This window comes from Lissotriton vulgaris, chromosome 12 (genome assembly GCF_964263255.1).
Source record: "Lissotriton vulgaris chromosome 12, aLisVul1.2, whole genome shotgun sequence".
NCBI lineage: Eukaryota > Metazoa > Chordata > Amphibia > Caudata > Salamandridae > Lissotriton > Lissotriton vulgaris.
Window position 1 is genome coordinate 48,489,676 of NC_141700.1, and position 18,178 is coordinate 48,507,853.

Sequence of the window (18,178 nt, forward strand, 5' to 3'; positions counted from 1 at the left end):
AATGAGTCAGTTAACCAAGTTTGCACTTCAAAAGAGATTTCTGAAACACACACAGGGTTTAGTAGATAGTAAAAGGTTTTATGATCGCAAATCCAATAATTTTGCAAATCGCTGGGTGACCAAAAGACAAATGACTTTGTACATCAGGCCCCAAATGCTTTGAATCATTTACCACTAACCAAGAGCGCTGTGTCTACAATCAGAAACATATGTCTTCGGACTCAAAACATGCTTTTTAGGACTTGGGTCTATTTTCACTGCTGTGGACGCAAAACGAGGCCCTTTTAGTAGCAGTGTATATGGAGGCAACATCACCAGAGGGTAGCTCCTTTACCTCCCCTATGATTTGACTGTTCTGTTTGTTTCTGGCAACAGCAATGGAGTTGGAGGTTCACTGGGCAGGGGGAATGAGGTTCTGAGAATTAAAAATATTGCCGTAGTGTAAATGTAACTACTACAACCATGCCTCCCACTTCTGCCTGTCTATGACGTGCAAAACCTTGTTTTCATGCCCAACTCTTCAAGCAGAAATTTCTCTTTAGCTTGCTGTAACGACCGGATTCTCGAACCAGATGGGATCAGCCCCTGAGAGCCCCTCCAACCCAGTCGGAACGTAATCACCTCCCTCCTTAGAACGTATTTACAATAGGTATATATATATATATGTATGTACATCTCGTACCTAAGGATGGGGAAAATAGCAATACACATGCATAGGTTTTCTACAATATCCCATTCATACCAGCTAGTCTCACGGCCACTTAGGCCCAGACTAATCTACCCTGGGCAGTTCTGATTATGTACCATTACACACTGATCACCATCAGTGCTCACTCGACACGCAATCCGGCGTGCCTTACACACTGAGCTGCAGCCCCAGTGCTCTCTTACTTACAATCCGGCGGACCTAGACACTGGTTTCCCTCCCAGTGCTCGCTTACTTACAATCCGATCCGCAATCCGGCGGATCTACACACCAGTGTCCCCCCTGGTGCTCTCATTAACGCCGCTTACCAACGACGATCACTCTCCTATGAATACCTTTGGAAGGAATCTCTCATTGGCTACTCGGGATGATACTACAATAACAGGAATTAGCACAGCTTGCCAAATTGAATCATGTACCTTCTACTCTCGGCATCAAATGGTCCCTCTCTCCCTCATTATTCAGTCACCTCTTACCTGACCGGGATTTACATCCGTTCATGAAAACGATGTCTGACTAGAAGACCAGGTTACCCTGATTGAACAAGAATACAAGGCACATGTTGGTTCACTAAGAACTGGGGTATTTTATTACAATAATTATAAACACAGGACTATACTATAACATATATCCTGCAAAGAAAAGTGAAAGGTTAGAATGTGCACACTATGGGGAAAAAGGTCGACGTCACCTTAGTAATGTGAAGTCTGGGTTCAGCAGTCATCTAGGTTCCCTTCTCGTCTGTGCCTTGGCTCGTCTCGGAATCACACCTCAGCAGTCACGAGTACACGTCTGCACCGCTATGCTCTGTCGTCTCTACTTTCCTCCAAGTCACTGGAACCTTCCTCTTTATTAGCTGCTGTCTCTCTCTCTGTCTCCAATCGCTCTGCGCTACTTCTCCTTCTCCTTCAATCTTTCTCAGAGAGTATCAGCTTCATGATCTTTCTCGGACTTCAAAATGGCGATTGTCTGCCTGGAGATAATTAATGGCATTGATGCTAACGGCTAGCTGCCGCCTACAGACTGACTGACTCACTGCCTAACACTTTCGCTAATATGGAAGCTTGTCCTTTCATGGAAAGTTACGGCCAGTAACCTGCCGCCCACCAAATTCTTGTACCTCCCCGTACCAAGGACACGTTCCCAGCTGGCCAGCCTGATGTTGTGTCTTCGGAGTGGAGAAAAATACAGTCTTTCGATAAGGGCCAGCATGAGCCGGTTCTCTCCAAGCGAACAACACTTCGAAACTAAAACATTACACTTGGCCTAGAAGCATCTCAAGCTGCCGGGGCAGAAAGCAAGATGGAGTCTCTCCCGTTTGAGGCCTACAAGGCCCGAAATAAGCATAACTCCGTAGAAGGTATACTAACACTCTTGCAAAAGCACGGATTATCACTAATACTAATGAATCTATCCCCTAGCTTAAGTTTATAAGCCCTGATCTAAGGAAAAGGGTACGAAAGTGCACTACTGTGCCTTATGAATAGGCCCTGTTTATAGTTCTAATCCCTGCAGTAAAAGGGTAATAGGCTGGAGTCACCTTCAATCATTCTCCCTCAAAGGAGGGCCGAAAAAGTCGGTCAGAACACTTCACCCTTGACTCCAGTCTATTAATCATTCTCTATATGGAACTAACATCCGTGGAAGAATAATAGGAGACAAAACTAACTGATCTATTCCTCTTGCCAAATCTACAGTATTGGAGTAGAGAAGGAATGCACTGAATAAAGCAGCAAATAGCTACTAAAATACAAATAGAAATCATAATACCCCCTAATATCTGTCGTAAGGAATGTAAGTCAGGTAACTAATTGAAGAGCCAGTCAAACCAACCCTGATCAATATGCTTTCTAACTTCTGCAGTCAAGTCATGGAGTTTGTCAATATGGGCCTGGATTGATTGAGTATGGTCCGACAAATTGAAACAGCAAAGACCTTCAAAGTCAGAACAGTCGTGTCCATGCTTTAACAAAAGATAGTCGATAGCTGCACGGTTCTGCAGAATTGCTCTGCGTTCACCCTGGGCATCTAACAGCATATCAGATAAAATGGTAGAGGTTTGGTTAATCGATTTTACCATCCAACAGGCCATTTTCCCAATAGACTTAGCGTTGTAAACAGCCAACGCTGGGACACCAATAATTGAAATAGCTAAACTAAGGTATTCAGATTTGGAATAGAGATGTAAGGAAGAATCACAGTCCTCATGTAACATCATGGAATCACGAACTACACGGGAATAGGTATTGGGATGTGAGGAAAACATTAATAAACTCAGTCTAGGGATGGCACACGGGCCTCGGGAAATATTTGCAGGAATATAGGGCCAAGAGGTGTTGCCGCATGAGAAGAGCCAACCAGAAGGTAACAGCATTGTACGGTAATGGCTAGGAGCAACTACTATACTTTTACAGGTCATATTATTTTTAACAGAAACACATGATTTTGGGGGTCTCCGTGAGCACAGCAATCGTTCATGAGCCGAAAAAGAAGTGGCGGCTCTTAATTTTAACTTTACACATTCAGTAATTGCATTAGGATCACAAGTCAAGAAAAAGCACAAGTCACCCTGCGTGATATTATACGTAGTAATCTGAGAATGAATTGGGGGAATAGACTCCGAGAGAATAGTACATAAGGGACAGAATTCATTGGCCGCGAAATCGCCCAGAATAACATTGGGTCGGGCATTTGATATATTGAAAATATGCTTTAGAGTCTCCATCGAGGCAGGGACAGCAACCAAACAGGTCGCTAAAATGTCAGTTACTGAATGCATGGGTGTCAGGCAAAAATGCGGAGAATTAGTAACTCGCTTGGCCAGGGTTGTCCAAAAGTTTGATGATGAATCCCACGCAGCGAAGGAACGCGGTACTCGGGTTCTCGAATCAACCAAAGTCTGTGGGTTCCCTCCTCTCCCGACATAACAGACCAAAAGGAGTCCAACGCCGGCAAATCCTGCAGCAGCAGTCCAGAGAATGATCTGAAAGAAAATCAAATACAGGCATTATTCATTCTCGTAAATAACATTTGTCAGCCGGGACAGCTTCCAAGCAATCTTTCCCTGGTCTCATCACCAAAATGGTGTTGTCATGACCGGTTGCAATAATTTCAGCTTGTTCAGGGGGATTTTTAGGCGATTGCACCCATATTCTCGCTCCAGGGTTATCGGTAGAGCCGAAGCCTTTTTGGCCTCGCACAGTTAGTAAAGTTGGGGCAGTGCCTTTCTGAATCTCCCCACTGAAAACAGGCATGATTAACAATTGGGCAACTCGGTCAGTCTTTTGAATCGATAAATCAACCTCACTGCTATTCAGCAGGAGGACCTTAATCTCTCCCTGATAATCACTGTCAATCACTCCTCCAAGTACTTGAACACCTTTTAAGGCAAGGCCCGATCTAGGGGCAATCAGTCCAAAATTTCCAGCTGGTATACAGACGCAAACGCCTGTCTCGACAATGATTCGATCTTTACTCTTAAGTACAGTGTCATTCATGGCATGCAGTCCAAGCCTGCGGAACCTGGGGTTGCTCTGCATGGAGCCAAAGCTCCGGGGGAAATTTCCCAATACATTACAGTATTGCCAATGGTGTTGGGTTTCGCATCAACATTTGGAGGAAACAAACGCATCAAAGGAGATTCAGCATGTAACAAGGGACGATTATTCAGAATTAACAATGCTTGAAATAAGTAATCTCTCCAATTTTTGTATTTGTTGTCAGTTAACTTTCGCAACTGTTCTTTAAGTAAACCATTCATTCTTTCAATAAGGCCTGATGCCTGTGGATAATAAGGAATGTGAAACACCCATTCTATATTGTTTTCCGCACAAAATTCCTGTACCAATCTTCCACGAAAGTGGGATGCATTGTCAGATTGAATTTGAAATGGAATACCATAATATAATATGATTAATTCCAATGTTTTAATGGTATTTACTTGGGTAGCTTGTTTGCAGGGAAAGGCCACCAAAAGGCCACTGTAAGTATCGACAATTGTACAAACATATTGACAATTCTTGCTCATAGGGAGCGGGCCAATATAATCAATCTGCCAAATTTGAGCGGGCAATTTTCCTCGATGTAAATGACCTTTAACAATTTGTGGTACTTTTCGTTGTCTGGAATGTTGACAGATGGGACAATGCAGAATAGCATCTTTAATGTAATTTAAAGGAATATAAATTCCTCGATCAGCGGCCCACCTGCTAGTGGCTCTCTCTCCAAAATGTCCTGCTTTCTGGTGGGCCCATTTCGCCAATCCCGCCAAATCAGAATCTTGCATGTCCACCACTGCCTCAGCAATTTTAGATTTCTCATCTGCAATGTTATGAAAGAATTTGTCAAGGGAGTCTATCGGGGTATGAGCATCCACATGAAAGATTGTCACAGTACTCTGTGGGAGCATTTCCCAAATTTCTTGCCATAATTCTTTTCCCCACAATTCTTTTGAATGCAATTCCCAATTATGAGAATGCCAAGTTGGTAACCATACCGCCAGTCCATTAGCTGTGGACCAGGAATCAGTGAAAATATGACATGTGCCAGGTAATTCTTGTTTCAAAACTTGGTAAACTGCATATAATTAAGCATATTGATTACTCTTTCCTTCACCAGTTGTACTCAGCAATTTTTGTGTGATAGGATTATAGGACACTGCCTTCCAATGCCATTTCTCTCCAATGAACCTCGCTGAACCATCCGTAAACCACACATGTTTTCTGTCCTCCGCGGACAAATCATCAAATGGCTTACCCCACTTGACAGGAGATTCCTGCACTACAGGTACGGAGCAATCACTCCCAGTCTCATTCGATGGCGCCTGCGCCACTTGCTCATGTAATGCTGCCACACCTTTCGGACCCACACGTGCCCTGTCCTGAATGTACCATTTCCACTTAATCACACTCGCTTCTAGAGCATGTCCAATTCGATGAGTTTTCGGCGAACTCAAAACCCACTGCATGATAGGAATTTCAGGTCTCAAAATCACATCATGACCTAAAGTCAATTGCTCGGTATCCACCAGAGCCCAATAACACGCAAGCAACTGTTTCTCAAAGGGTTTATAACGCTCACCAGCCTCAGGTAACTTTTTAGTCCAAAAACCTAACGGCACTTTTTGTCTGCCTTGCTTTTGCCACAGACTCCAATTTGCATACAGACCTTGTACAGACACATTCAAATCCACATCACCCTCGCCCACAGGCCACAGATCCAAGGCATACTGAATCGCTTCTTTTGCCAAGTTAAATGCATTCTGTTGTGGTTCACCCCATTCAAACGCATTCTTTTTGCGAGTGACTCGATATAAAGGAGCCAATATCTGACTCAAATGGGGAATATGTTGACGCCAAAAACCAAACAAGCCAATGAAGCTCTGAGCTTCTTTTCTATTCCTCGGAACTGCAAAATCTAAAACTTTTTGTTTAACCTGCGGGATCACTTCTCTGTGACCTTCATGCCAATTGATACCTAAAAACTTGACATTTTGGGATGGACCTTGTAACTTATCAGGATTAATTTCCCAACCTTTTCCACGTAAGCAGTCAAGGATTTGATCTAATTGAGTCTGGACTTGATCTTGTGTTTCGCCTTGAATTAAAATGTCGTCAATATAATGACACACTTGAATTTGCGGGTGTACAATTACTTCGGACAAATGCTCCGCCACCAGCCGGTGACAGATGGTAGGACTATGTACATAACCTTGAGGAAGACTTCTAAACGTCATTTGACGCCCATTCCATGTAAAACTGAATTGTTCCTGACACTCGGGGGCAATCGGAATTGAAAAGAAAGCATTAGCAATATCAATGGACGCATACCATGTACCTGGATGCTTTTGAATTCTTTCAATTAAAGTAATAATGTCTGGTACTGCAACAGTTAAAGGGGGTGTGTGTTTGTTCAGTTCTCGATAATCAACGGTCATGCGCCAAGAATTATCACTCTTGCGCACGGGCCAAACGGGATTATTCCAAGCAGAAGTAACCGGAGTTATAACTCCTGCGTCAACCAAATCCTGAATTGTGGCACTAATCTCTTCATGGCCACCTGGAATACGATATTATTTCTGAGAAACCACCTTTGTAGCTTGGGGAATTTTTATGGGGGGCATTCGTAAACGGCCAACCCGTACGGGTCTGGACGATATGTAGTGTTTAGTTCCAAATTGATAACAACCGTCATCCAAATGCAAAGTCATTCCTTTTAAAATATCAATTCCAATTATATACTCCAAGAGTGGTACAACTAATACAGAATATTCTGTTCGGGGAATTCTACCTATTCTCATCTCAAGTGTAGTTTGCACTGCGGGAGTCTCCTTTCCACCTAAACCAGTAATTGTGAAAAATTGGCCTTTGAATTTCTTTGATTTACCATGAATTAGAGTGGCCTTCGCTCCTGTATCTACCAATGCTCGGGCCCTTTGGATATTACGATGTTTCCAAAAAATTTCAATATCTACATAGGGTCTATTATCTTTGTGAGCCCACCTGCGTACTGGAGCTTGACCTATTTCCTAGTCATTTTTACTGCGCTCTGTCAACCAGGACAAATCAGGGTAAATGCTGTCATGTTTCTTAGGTATTAAAACATCCTGTTCATATCCATCTCGATTACGAAATGGATTTTTGTCATCTCCATAGTACTGTGAATTACGATCGGAAAGCCTGTGTCGATCCTCCCTTCTCCTCAACTCAGGGGACTGATCCCTTTCATCTCTATATCTGTTGTAGACACGATCATCTCTCCCCCTTTCTTTTTCCCCCTCTCTCCCCCTCACTTTTTCACGACGAGGGGACACATCTCGCTCATAGCGCCGTTCATCACGGCGGTCAGAATCCACACGACCTCTGTCGTCACCACTGTAATCAGAATGTTCACGATCACAATCATTCTTACGCACACAACGGGCACCCTCCTTACGATCCAAACCACGCTTACGAAACATGTCCCATAAGCGATTATTAGGTTCACCATCAATGTCCTCCTTTTTCACACCATCATCCAACAGCGCAAGAAACATATCACGTCTAGAGAATTTATAATCTCCAGCAGTACGACCCTCCGGTCTGGACTGTCTCTCAGGTTTAAACCAGTCACCCAACTCACCAAGCTGACGGACAGATTCAAGCACCATAGACAAAGGATTGCCAGTTTGATTAATTAACAAAGTCATCATAACCTGCTTATAAGCAACAGGGGAAGAACGGATAATGCGATTCCGCAAAGAAGATGTCAATAAGCCATCCAACAACCTGTCATCAGTACTGAGAAAAATCGCAGCTTTCATCACCTCCTCTTTCAAACGCTGCGACGCATCGCGCAGAGTATACCACGGCTTGTCATTGACAGGCCAATCAGACTCAGTAGGATATTTGTGATTACAGCCATCAGTCGCTAGCGGGAGGGGGGGCGTGGCTTGGGCGCCGATGGCGATGGTCGCCTGAGAGCTCGGCTCCGGGACTAAGCCCGGAATTATCCTGAAAATCGGAGGCTGCGGGGCACCCCAGACCCCGCATTCTGCTGAGCGTGCCGACGGAAACCTGCCGGGGCCCCTGGTGGAGCTCGGACGAGGGTTGCTCCGGAGTAAAACCGAAGTTTGCGGAGTTGCGGAGTGCGACCCAACATGGCGCCCGGACTCCTTTGTCCCCCTGTTCGGAACTACTGAGTTGAAGAGGTGCCGCGGGTAGCGACTGGCGCCCTGCTTCGCCATCCCCGGCTGTTCTGGGCATTGGACATTTACTGGATTGGACCTTTTGCAACGGATTTGCACTCGGTTGGACGGCCGGGCGGGTGCCCACGCAGTGGAGGGCACCGGGAGCGGACGCCCTGTGATCCAAGCGGTGGCCCGCCTCGCGACTCCGCGACTAGCTACGTCTTCCCGGCCAGTCCACCTACATGGGAGGCGCGACACTCTGGCGCCACAGATCATCCGAGGGAGTTGGTGGCCCTCACCCCGGGGTTATAGTGGGTGAACGGGTCTGCCCGACTCGACGACGGCTGTCTCCGCCCCCTCATTGGTGCCCTCGGACGCCGTGGCGGTGGCATGAGCCGAAGCGGCGGAGTCTCCACAGGCTCTGGAGAAGGAGGTCGCCCATACCCGAATTGAGGACAAGCACCCGGGAAGGTCGTGGTCGACACCCGCACACGGAGACGCCTACTACGGGACCCTCACGGAGTGCCCCTGGAGGCATGGGGAAACCCAGAGGAGCCAAGGGATCCACCCAGACCGCCTCGGACTCTGAAGCCCAGGACAAAGAGGAGCATGGGGACCCAAAAAGTTCTGGTGGCGCGCCGATGCAGCAACAGTTCGACCGTGTCCTAGAGGCGATAGAGACTACGAGAACAGCCCTCCAACAGGACATTGCTCCGGTGGCGACGAGCCTGGGCCTCCTCAGGGCGGACCATGGCAAACTTTCAGACCGGGTCAAGGAGGTGGAGGGCACGGTGAAAACCTTGGAGCCGGCGCAGCGAACCTTGGCTGCGACGATGAAGGACGCCCTATCCCGAATTGAGACCCTGGAACGGAGGGCGGAGGATGCGGAAGGCCGCAACAGGAGGAACAACATCCGAGTGGTGGGCCTGCCGGAAAAGATCGAGGATGGCGACATGGTGCAATACTTGGAGACCTGGCTCCGAGACACGGTGGTCCCGGAGGGACTGTCCTCCTTCTACACTCTAGAACGGGCCCACAGAGTCCCAGCACGGCCCCCACAGCAGGGACGCACCCCGAGGCCGGTGGTGGCGCGGTTGCTGCATTTTCGAGACAGGGACTTAATCCTCAATGCCGCCAGGCACAATGGCCCGTTCAAAGTAGCGAACAGTCAGGTGAACATTTTCCCAGATTACACCTACGAGACGCAGCGCAAGCGGTTCTCCTTCCTGGCGGTTAAGCGCGAGCTCAGGAGCGAGGGCATTCAGTATTCACTCCTATATCCTGCAAGGCTCCGCGTCATTGTCGATGACAAAACCCAGTTCTTCGACACCCCGGAGGATGTCTGTGTCTGGCTCGACCTATACAGGACAGGGAAAGATGGCTTTGGCTCCTCGTCCCAACAGGCAGATGAGCCGGAACAAAGGCGGCGATCCAAGAGGGTAAGGAATCGCCGCGGCCGCACGGGAGGGCCCTCGACTGCGGAGACATCATCGGAACGGAGGGGAGTGCTGGAAGTATTGTCGGAGTTGTCGGGAGCAAGGGAGGAAGCCATCGAGGAGGAAGAAAACCCGGGTGATGAGGGAGCACCATCGGACTCGGAGGATTCAGTAGCAGATAGTGCCCATACGCCGGTGATCACACCGAAATCGGTGGAGGACCTTTTAGATGGACAAGGGTAACGGGGTATACTGCCTTGTTTTGGGTGGGGGCCCGGCAGGGGGGAGGCGGTTGCCGTCCTTTATTGCTGACAAAGAGGGGGAGAGGGTTGGGGGGCCTCTGCTTTTGCCCCGGAAGGTTTTGGCACTGTTTGGGGCTTGTTATTGTCCTGGTGGCCTGGGCGACGAGGGCCCACTGCCTCCGCCCAGCCCGCACCTGGCCCATAAGGCCTTCCTACGGTGGCGACCGTAGGATTAGTGGGGGTTTTGGGGTTGATGAAGGACGAGGTTTGGATGGGATCTAGATGGTGCAGTTTGGGTCCTGTTCTGGGGTGGGTGGGGGGGGGTTTGGTTGGTTTTTGGGTTGTTTGGTTTTGGTTGGGGAAAATGGCCGCCATCAGCGCTGGGAGGATTGATGCCTTTTCTTTGAGGGGACCCGGATGGGGGGACTGTGCATGAACAATCTGGGACAATGGCTGATGTTGCTAACTTGAAATGTGTTACTTGGAACGTAAGGGGGCTTCACACTATGTCCAGGCGCCACAAGGTCCACGCTTATTTAGTGCGTAGGGGAGTGCAAATGGCGCTGCTACAGGAAACTCATCTGAACAAGGCGGAAGGGGCGGCGCTTCAGCGTAGGTGGCGGGGGCAGGTCTTTTCCACGTCGTACTCTGCTTATGCCAGGGGGGCGCTAATATGGATCAGGGCAGGGGTCCCCTTCCAAGTCACGAGGACGGTATTGGATCCAGAGGGGCGTTTCGTGGCCATCTCGGGCACTCTAGGGGGGAGGGACCTGAACGTTTGCTGTGTATACGCTCCTAATGTAGACCAGACTGCCTTCCTTTCCAGGTTATCGGGCTCGTTGGCCCACTTTTTCGCCGGGCCCCTCCTGCTGGGGGGAGACTTTAACTCCGTAGTGGATGTGGACATGGACCGCTCGCATCCCCCGCTTCCCGATTCCCCGGTCCGTCGCACGGCTAAGGGTCGTCAGGATTGGCAGACCCGCTGGGGTTTGACGGACATTTGGAGGGCGCATCACCCCGCATCTAGGGATTATTCATATTTCTCGAGCCTCCATGAGTTGCATGTCAGACTAGATGGCTTTCTTGGATCGCCCGAACTGGTTTCGGCAGCGATCCGATCGGAGTACTTATCGAGGACCATCTCGGACCATAACCCCCTCCTACTGGACCTTCGCTGGTTTCCGGGGACGCCGGCGGTGCCCACCTGGAAATTGCGACCCGAGATCCTCGAGGACAGTGTCTTCAAGGCGGACTTGGGGGAGAGAATATCGGATTATTTTGCGTCCAACGGCGGCTCCGCGAGTACTAGGGCGTTAGAATGGGACGCTTTTAAGGTAGTGGTGAGGGGCTACTGTATCTCCAAGAAGGTGGGCATGAGGCGCGTCATCCTGGCTGATCTAGACACAGCGGACCGGGAACTCCGCGAGCTTGAGATTCGACGCCCCGGACACCCGGAATTGCAAGCACAAACGGCGGAGGCGAGGGAGAAGGTGGCAGTGGAGGTCGAACGGCTCCGCTGTTTTGATTATAAGGCCTATACGGTCCGGTCTATCGCGGAGGGAGACAGGTCGAGTGCGTTGTTGGCGTGGTTGGCCAACCCTACGCGCCAGTCCCAAACGACGACAAATATGCGTGGGGCAGACGGAACCGAGGTATGCACCCAACCGGAGATTCTTAGTTGCTTCCGGCATTATTATGAATGTTTATACCGCAGTCGCTCCGCACGTGACCCAGACCGGCTTGATAATTACCTTCGCCCACTGGAGCTCCGCACAGTGGAGCAGGAAGTGGCGAAAACTCTGGGTTCCGACATTGAATTAGGGGAGATCCGCGGGGCCATTAAACGGATGGCGAGAAACAAGACCCCGGGCCTAGATGGCCTACCAGTGGAGTTTTATGCAGCTTACGCTGACCTACTAGCCCCTCGATTACTGGTGGTCTACAGGGAGGCGAAGAGGCTGGGGCGACTCCCGAGCTCGATGTGTGAGGCGCTGGTGGTTCCTCTCCTCAAACCGGGCCGAGACTCATCCGACCCGGGGTCCTACCGTCCCCTATCGATGTTGACGGTGGACTACAAAATACTGAGCAGCATCTTGGCCTCGAGGCTGCTGGGACACATGAGTTCTCTGGTGCATGAGGACCAGGCCGGTTTCATCCCACGGCGGAACACGACTATGAATATTCGTAGGTTGTTCCGTTTGCTGGGGGAACCATTTGTGGATGCCCCGGCCCCGGTAGTCTTATCGGTGGACCTGGAGAAGGCTTTTGATAGCCTAGAGTGGGACTACCTCTGCACGGTGTTACGGAGATTCGGCCTCGGGGAGGGATTTGTCCGATGGACCGCGGTTCTTTATGCTTCTGCTTCGGCCAGGGTCCGAGCGGGCCCATTGATTTCATCGCGGTATCCGGTGGAACGAGGCACGCGGCAAGGGTGCTCCTTGTCCCCGCTTCTTTTTGCGCTGGCGGTGGAGCTGCACCTTCGCTCGGGAGCCCACTATACGGGCTTATGGACGTCTGCGGGCCCGCATTATGTCTCGGTTTATGCGGATGACCTGTTGCTCTTCCTAGAGGACCCGGTCGACGCTTTACGGGGAGCGGAATTGGCGCTCACGGAGTTCGGAGAGGTCTCGGGCCTCCGAGCGAATTGGTCTAAGACCTGTCTTTTTCCGGTACGCAGGGGTACCCCCGCCCCTGCGCTAAGTAGGGAGATTAGATGGGAGCCCGACTGCTTTAAGTACCTTGGGGTATTCGTTTACCACGAACAACCCGACCTCCTAGATGGGAACATTGCCCGCTGCATTCGAGCACTCCGAGGTTGCATGGACTTTTGGGCCACGCTGCCGCTCTCAGTGGCGGGACGTATCGCCCTGCTCAAAATGGTGGCGCTTCCCCGGTTATTATATTACTTCCGGACTTTGCCGAACTGGGTCCCACCGGCCACGTTTCGTCGATTACGCTCTATGGTGGTCGGATTCCTCTGGGGAACGGGCCGGCGGCGGGTGGCCCTCAATACCTTGATGAGGCCGAAAGACGAGGGGGGGCTCGCTGTGCCGGACTTCGAAAAGTATTATCTGGCGGCGCAGCTCCAGACCTTCACCCAGGAGATCGCCAGGGAATTCCGGGGCCCGGAAGACGGAAGAGGGACAGGTATGGCCAGGCATGTTCTCTCCTTTATAGCGCTGCGACAACGTTTAGTCCTGCGGGACTTGTCGATGGAGGAGCGGACTGTCCGCCTGTGTTGGAATCGGGCCCACGCCCGAGGCCAACTGAGAACACCATATGCGCCTGAAATACCGTTGGGGATGCTGACGGCCCTCCCCCACGGAGGGGATTGGTCACGTTTTGCGGCCTGGGAGGATTCCGGTTTACAGCTCGTTGGTGATCTGTACGAGGACGGAGCGCTCTTGTCCTTTCAGGATCTCATTGACCGCTTCGGGATCTCCCGAGGTGACTTTCTGCTGCACTCGGCCATTGTACGAGCGATCCAGGCACACTGGAAGAACGGGCAGGAGGAACCCCACTTATCTCAGGTGTGCCAGTACGTAATGATGTCGGCGGGCACGGTGAAGGCGGTCACTTGCCTCTACGGCAGGTTAATTACCGAGGGATTGACTCCTCTCACCACTTTGAGGACCCGCTGGGAGGAGGACATTGGTAGGGAGATCCCGGAGACGACCTGGTCCCAGTTGGTGAGACGAGCCTGGAAGGGCACACGTAACGCCCGTTTCCAACTGGTCCACTATTATGTTCTCCATAGAGCGTACCTGACCCCGGTGAAAATCAGGCATTATTTTGCCACGGCTTCGGCGGAATGCCCCAGATGCCCGGCTCAGGAGGCGGACCTCCTACACATGTTATGGGCCTGTCCAGGATTGACATCCTACCGCCAGGAGGTAGCGACGACCCTGGAGGAGGTAACAGGGAGACTCTTATCATTGGATGCGGCGGTGGGGCTCCTACACTGGTTTCCCCATACCCCCCGGAATAAAATTTCTAGTAAGTTTATCGACCTGGGGCTCCTCCTTGCTAAACGAGAGGTGACTAGGAACTGGAAGGCACGAGCTGGTCCGGCGGGCAGCAGATGGCACAGTGAGCTTTTGAAGTGGGCGGCGGGGGAGAGCGCACTGAGATATCAACTGGCTTGGAGGCAGGGTAATGAGAAGGCGCAGGAGGCCGCGTTGGAGTGGGAAATGTTGGTGCAGGCCCTCAGGGATTATTGTGCCCCCAGCGACTCTGAAAGTGAAGAAGCGACTCACCCCGAGTCCCGGTGAACGTTAGTACTGACAGTCCTATTGCCTTCCCCGTGGGTCCGATAGCAGATCCTATGTTGATAGCTCCCTGGCGCTGGTGGTGGTGGGAGGGGTTCTCTTAGTTAGTAGACATTTATGGGGGGGGGGGTTTATTTTGGGGGTTTTAGGCTTGTTTGGAAAAGCAGATGACGGACAGTGCATTATCCGGACCAGCTCCAGCATCCTACTGACCCCCATTGCATTTCGCCGCCCGACCCCAGGGTTGGGGGCCGGTTGGCTGTGTACGGACTTTACGAAGGGGGGCCAGAGGGCTTTATTCTGTTAATATTGCTTATGATACCATGCTGGTCGTTACTGTACTGATTTACTGATTCCTGCAATAAAAATATATTTAAAAAAAAAAAATCAGTCGCTAGCGGGAGTAGACTAATTTGGCCGGCACCATTAAAATTCCGAAAATGATCCTGTACAGTAGAATCAGAACTCAAAGAGCAAAAACGTAAACAATCACCTGCATCTAACATGATACCTGCAGCACCTAATTCATAAAGACGCACCATCCACGTAAGCAAAGCCTCACCAGGCCGTTGACGAAATCGTTGCAAAATGTCACTAACTTCCTGTTGAGTAAAATCTTCAATACTATCCATATGAATACCATTAGGATTACCAGGAGCCTGTTGTAATTTGCGTCGAAAAACCGGGTGTGCAGAAACCTCCGGACGAGCTCCAGAAGAAGCCCGATCCATAGATTTAGAGGAACAATCAGGAGTAGGTACGTCATCAGAACGGGAAGAGCGACCACGGTCGCAAGAACCATCGTCTTTGTCACAAGAAGCAGATTTACAATCACGTCCAGAGCGAGAAGACTCGCGCTTGTCACTCTCCTCAGCCGAGGAGCCAGAATCATTCGAGTCCCAGATATTACCATCCCACTCGTCGGGGTTCCAATCCAGTCCGGCTTTTGCCACGACCAGACGCACTTTCCGTTTACAAACCCGCCCACAACGGTGTCTATATTTGTATTTAGCAATTCGAACAGCAGCCCTTTCGGCAATAGTTTGATAAGTCTCCAGTTTGTCGGCAAGCAATTTATTTTGACATCGTAAAAGAGTATGCGCATTCTGCACTTCAACAAACTTTTCCTCCATATCCACAAATCGCTTCTGTAATTTTACAAATTTCTCATGAAGCATTCTGTATGCAGTCAGCACAATCCAACCTCTGCGTCCTAAAATAGGAAGCTCATCACCCTTCACTACTGGTGCCTTTTGCAAGCAAGAAACCACATCAGCAGGCTCCGCCTGCTCCAAACAAGAAGTCCAATTCTCACTCAAACCAGTAGAATCGGCCCACTCACGGGCTAAGGCCTCGTAAGGCGTTGATTCCCAGCCGGGAATTTCAACAGGCAATTTGAAAGTAGATTTCGATTTACGCGAAAACATTTTGACACAAAAAATATATACACAATTATCAACAAAGAAAATACGTACGAGCCGAGCACAAACCAACAAGATTAAAACGATACAGCGCACACAGGCTTCGTAAACAGTTTGTGACGCCAGATGTAACGACCGGATTCTCGAACCAGATGGGATCAGCTCCTGAGAGCCCCTCCAACCTAGTCGGAACGTAATCACCTCCCTCCTTAGAACGTATTTACAATAGGTATATATATATATGTATGTACATCTCGTACCTAAGGATGGGGAAAATAGCAATACACATGCATAGGTTTTCTACAATATCCCATTCATACCAGCTAGTCTCACGGCCACTTAGGCCCAGACTAATCTACCCTGGGGCAGTTCTGATTATGTACCATTACACACTGATCACCATCAGTGCTCACTCGACACGCAATCCGGCGTGCCTTACACACTGAGCTGCAGCCCCAGTGCTCTCTTACTTACAATCCAGTCCACAATCCGGCGGATCTAGACACTGGTTTCCCTCCCAGTGCTCGCTTACTTACAATCCGATCCGCAATCCGGCGGATCTACACACCAGTGTCACCCCTGGTGCTCTCATTAACGCCGCTTACCAACGACGATCACTCTCCTATGAATACCTTTGGAAGGAATCTCTCATTGGCTACTCGGGATGATACTACAATAACAGGAATTAGCACAGCTTGCCAAATTGAATCATGTACCTTCTACTCTCAGCATCAAATGGTCCCTCTCTCCCTCATTATTCAGTCACCTCTTACCTGACCGGGATTTACATCCGTTCATGAAAACGATGTCTGACTAGAAGACCAGGTTACCCTGATTGAACAAGAATACAAGGCACATGTTGGTTCACTAAGAACTGGGGTATTTTATTACAATAATTATAAACACAGCACTATACTATAACATATATCCTGCAAAGAAAAGTGAAAGGTTAGAATGTGCACACTATGGGGAAAAAGGTCGACGTCACCTTAGTAATGTGAAGTCTGGGTTCAGCAGTCATTTAGGTTCCCTTCTCGTCTGTGCCTTGGCTCGTCTCGGAATCACACCTCAGCAGTCACGAGTACACGTCTGCACCGCTAAGCTCTGTCGTCTCTACTTTCCTCCAAGTCACTGGAACTTTCCTCTTTATTAACTGCTGTCTCTCTCTCTCTCTGTCTCCAATCGCTCTGCGCTACTTCTCCTTCTCCTTCAATCTTTCTCAGAGAGTATCAGCTTCATGATCTTTCTCGGACTTCAAAATGGCGACTGTCTGCCTGGAGATAATTAATGGCATTGATGCTAACGGCTAGCTGCCGCCTACAGACTGACTGACTCACTGCCTAACACTTTCGCTAATATGGAAGCTTGTCCTTTCATGGAAAGTTACGGCCAGTAACCTGCCGCCCACCAAATTCTTGTACCTCCCCATACCAAGGACACGTTCCCAGCTGGCCAGCCTGATGTTGTGTCTTCGGAGTGGAGAAAAATACAGTCTTTCGATAAGGGCCAGCCTGAGCCGGTTCTCTCCAAGCGAACAACACTTCGAAACTAAAACATTACACTTGGCCTAGAAGCATCTCAAGCTGCCGGGGCAGAAAGCAAGATGGAGTCTCTCCCGTTTGAGGCCTACAAGGCCCGAAATAAGCATAACTCCATAGAAGGTATACTAACACTCTTGCAAAAGGACGGATTATCACTAATACTAATGAATCTATCCCCTAGCTTAAGTTTATAAGCCCTGATCTAAGGAAAAGGGTACGAAAGTGCACTACTGTGCCTTATGAATAGGCCCTGTTTATAGTTCTAATCCCTGCACTAAAAGGGTAATAGGCTGGAGTCACCTTCAATCATTCTCCCTCAAAGGAGGGCCGAAAAAGTCGGTCAGAACACTTGCTCAGCAGGAAAAGTTTACATTTTTGTATCTGTTTGAAGGTCAGGTGCATACTTCCTCACGACCTCAGAATCCTGCACCAGTGTAAGTAACTTTATTGTTTCAATCTTACCACAAGATCTAATTTGGAGTGGTGTATATAAAAAACGTTAACTTTGTGACCCTCAGTCAGCTCATGCTCATTAGGGGTGCTGGAGGATCCGCTTATAGCTTGTTTCTGTAACTCATTGATATATTTTCTCTTTCAATAATAAAAAGTTTAGACTTTGAATCGGCCTGTGGTAAGATGTTCTTTAACAGGGCTATTTAAATATTCTTCTATGTGTTCCAGTGCTCTTTTGTGGTGGTCTTTTGAGCGGTTTTGAGTAGGCACTGATGATACGTCCCCTCACTTATTCGAGGTGTACTAACCTCCTAAGCACCTCTCTGTTTCTTTTACAACTTTCATACCTGTCTACCCACAATAAAGATACTGCCTCATAGCAGACTACCCAGCATTGTGGACGCAGTAACACAGGAAACTAGGTGGAAGGAGGATGGCAAACAAA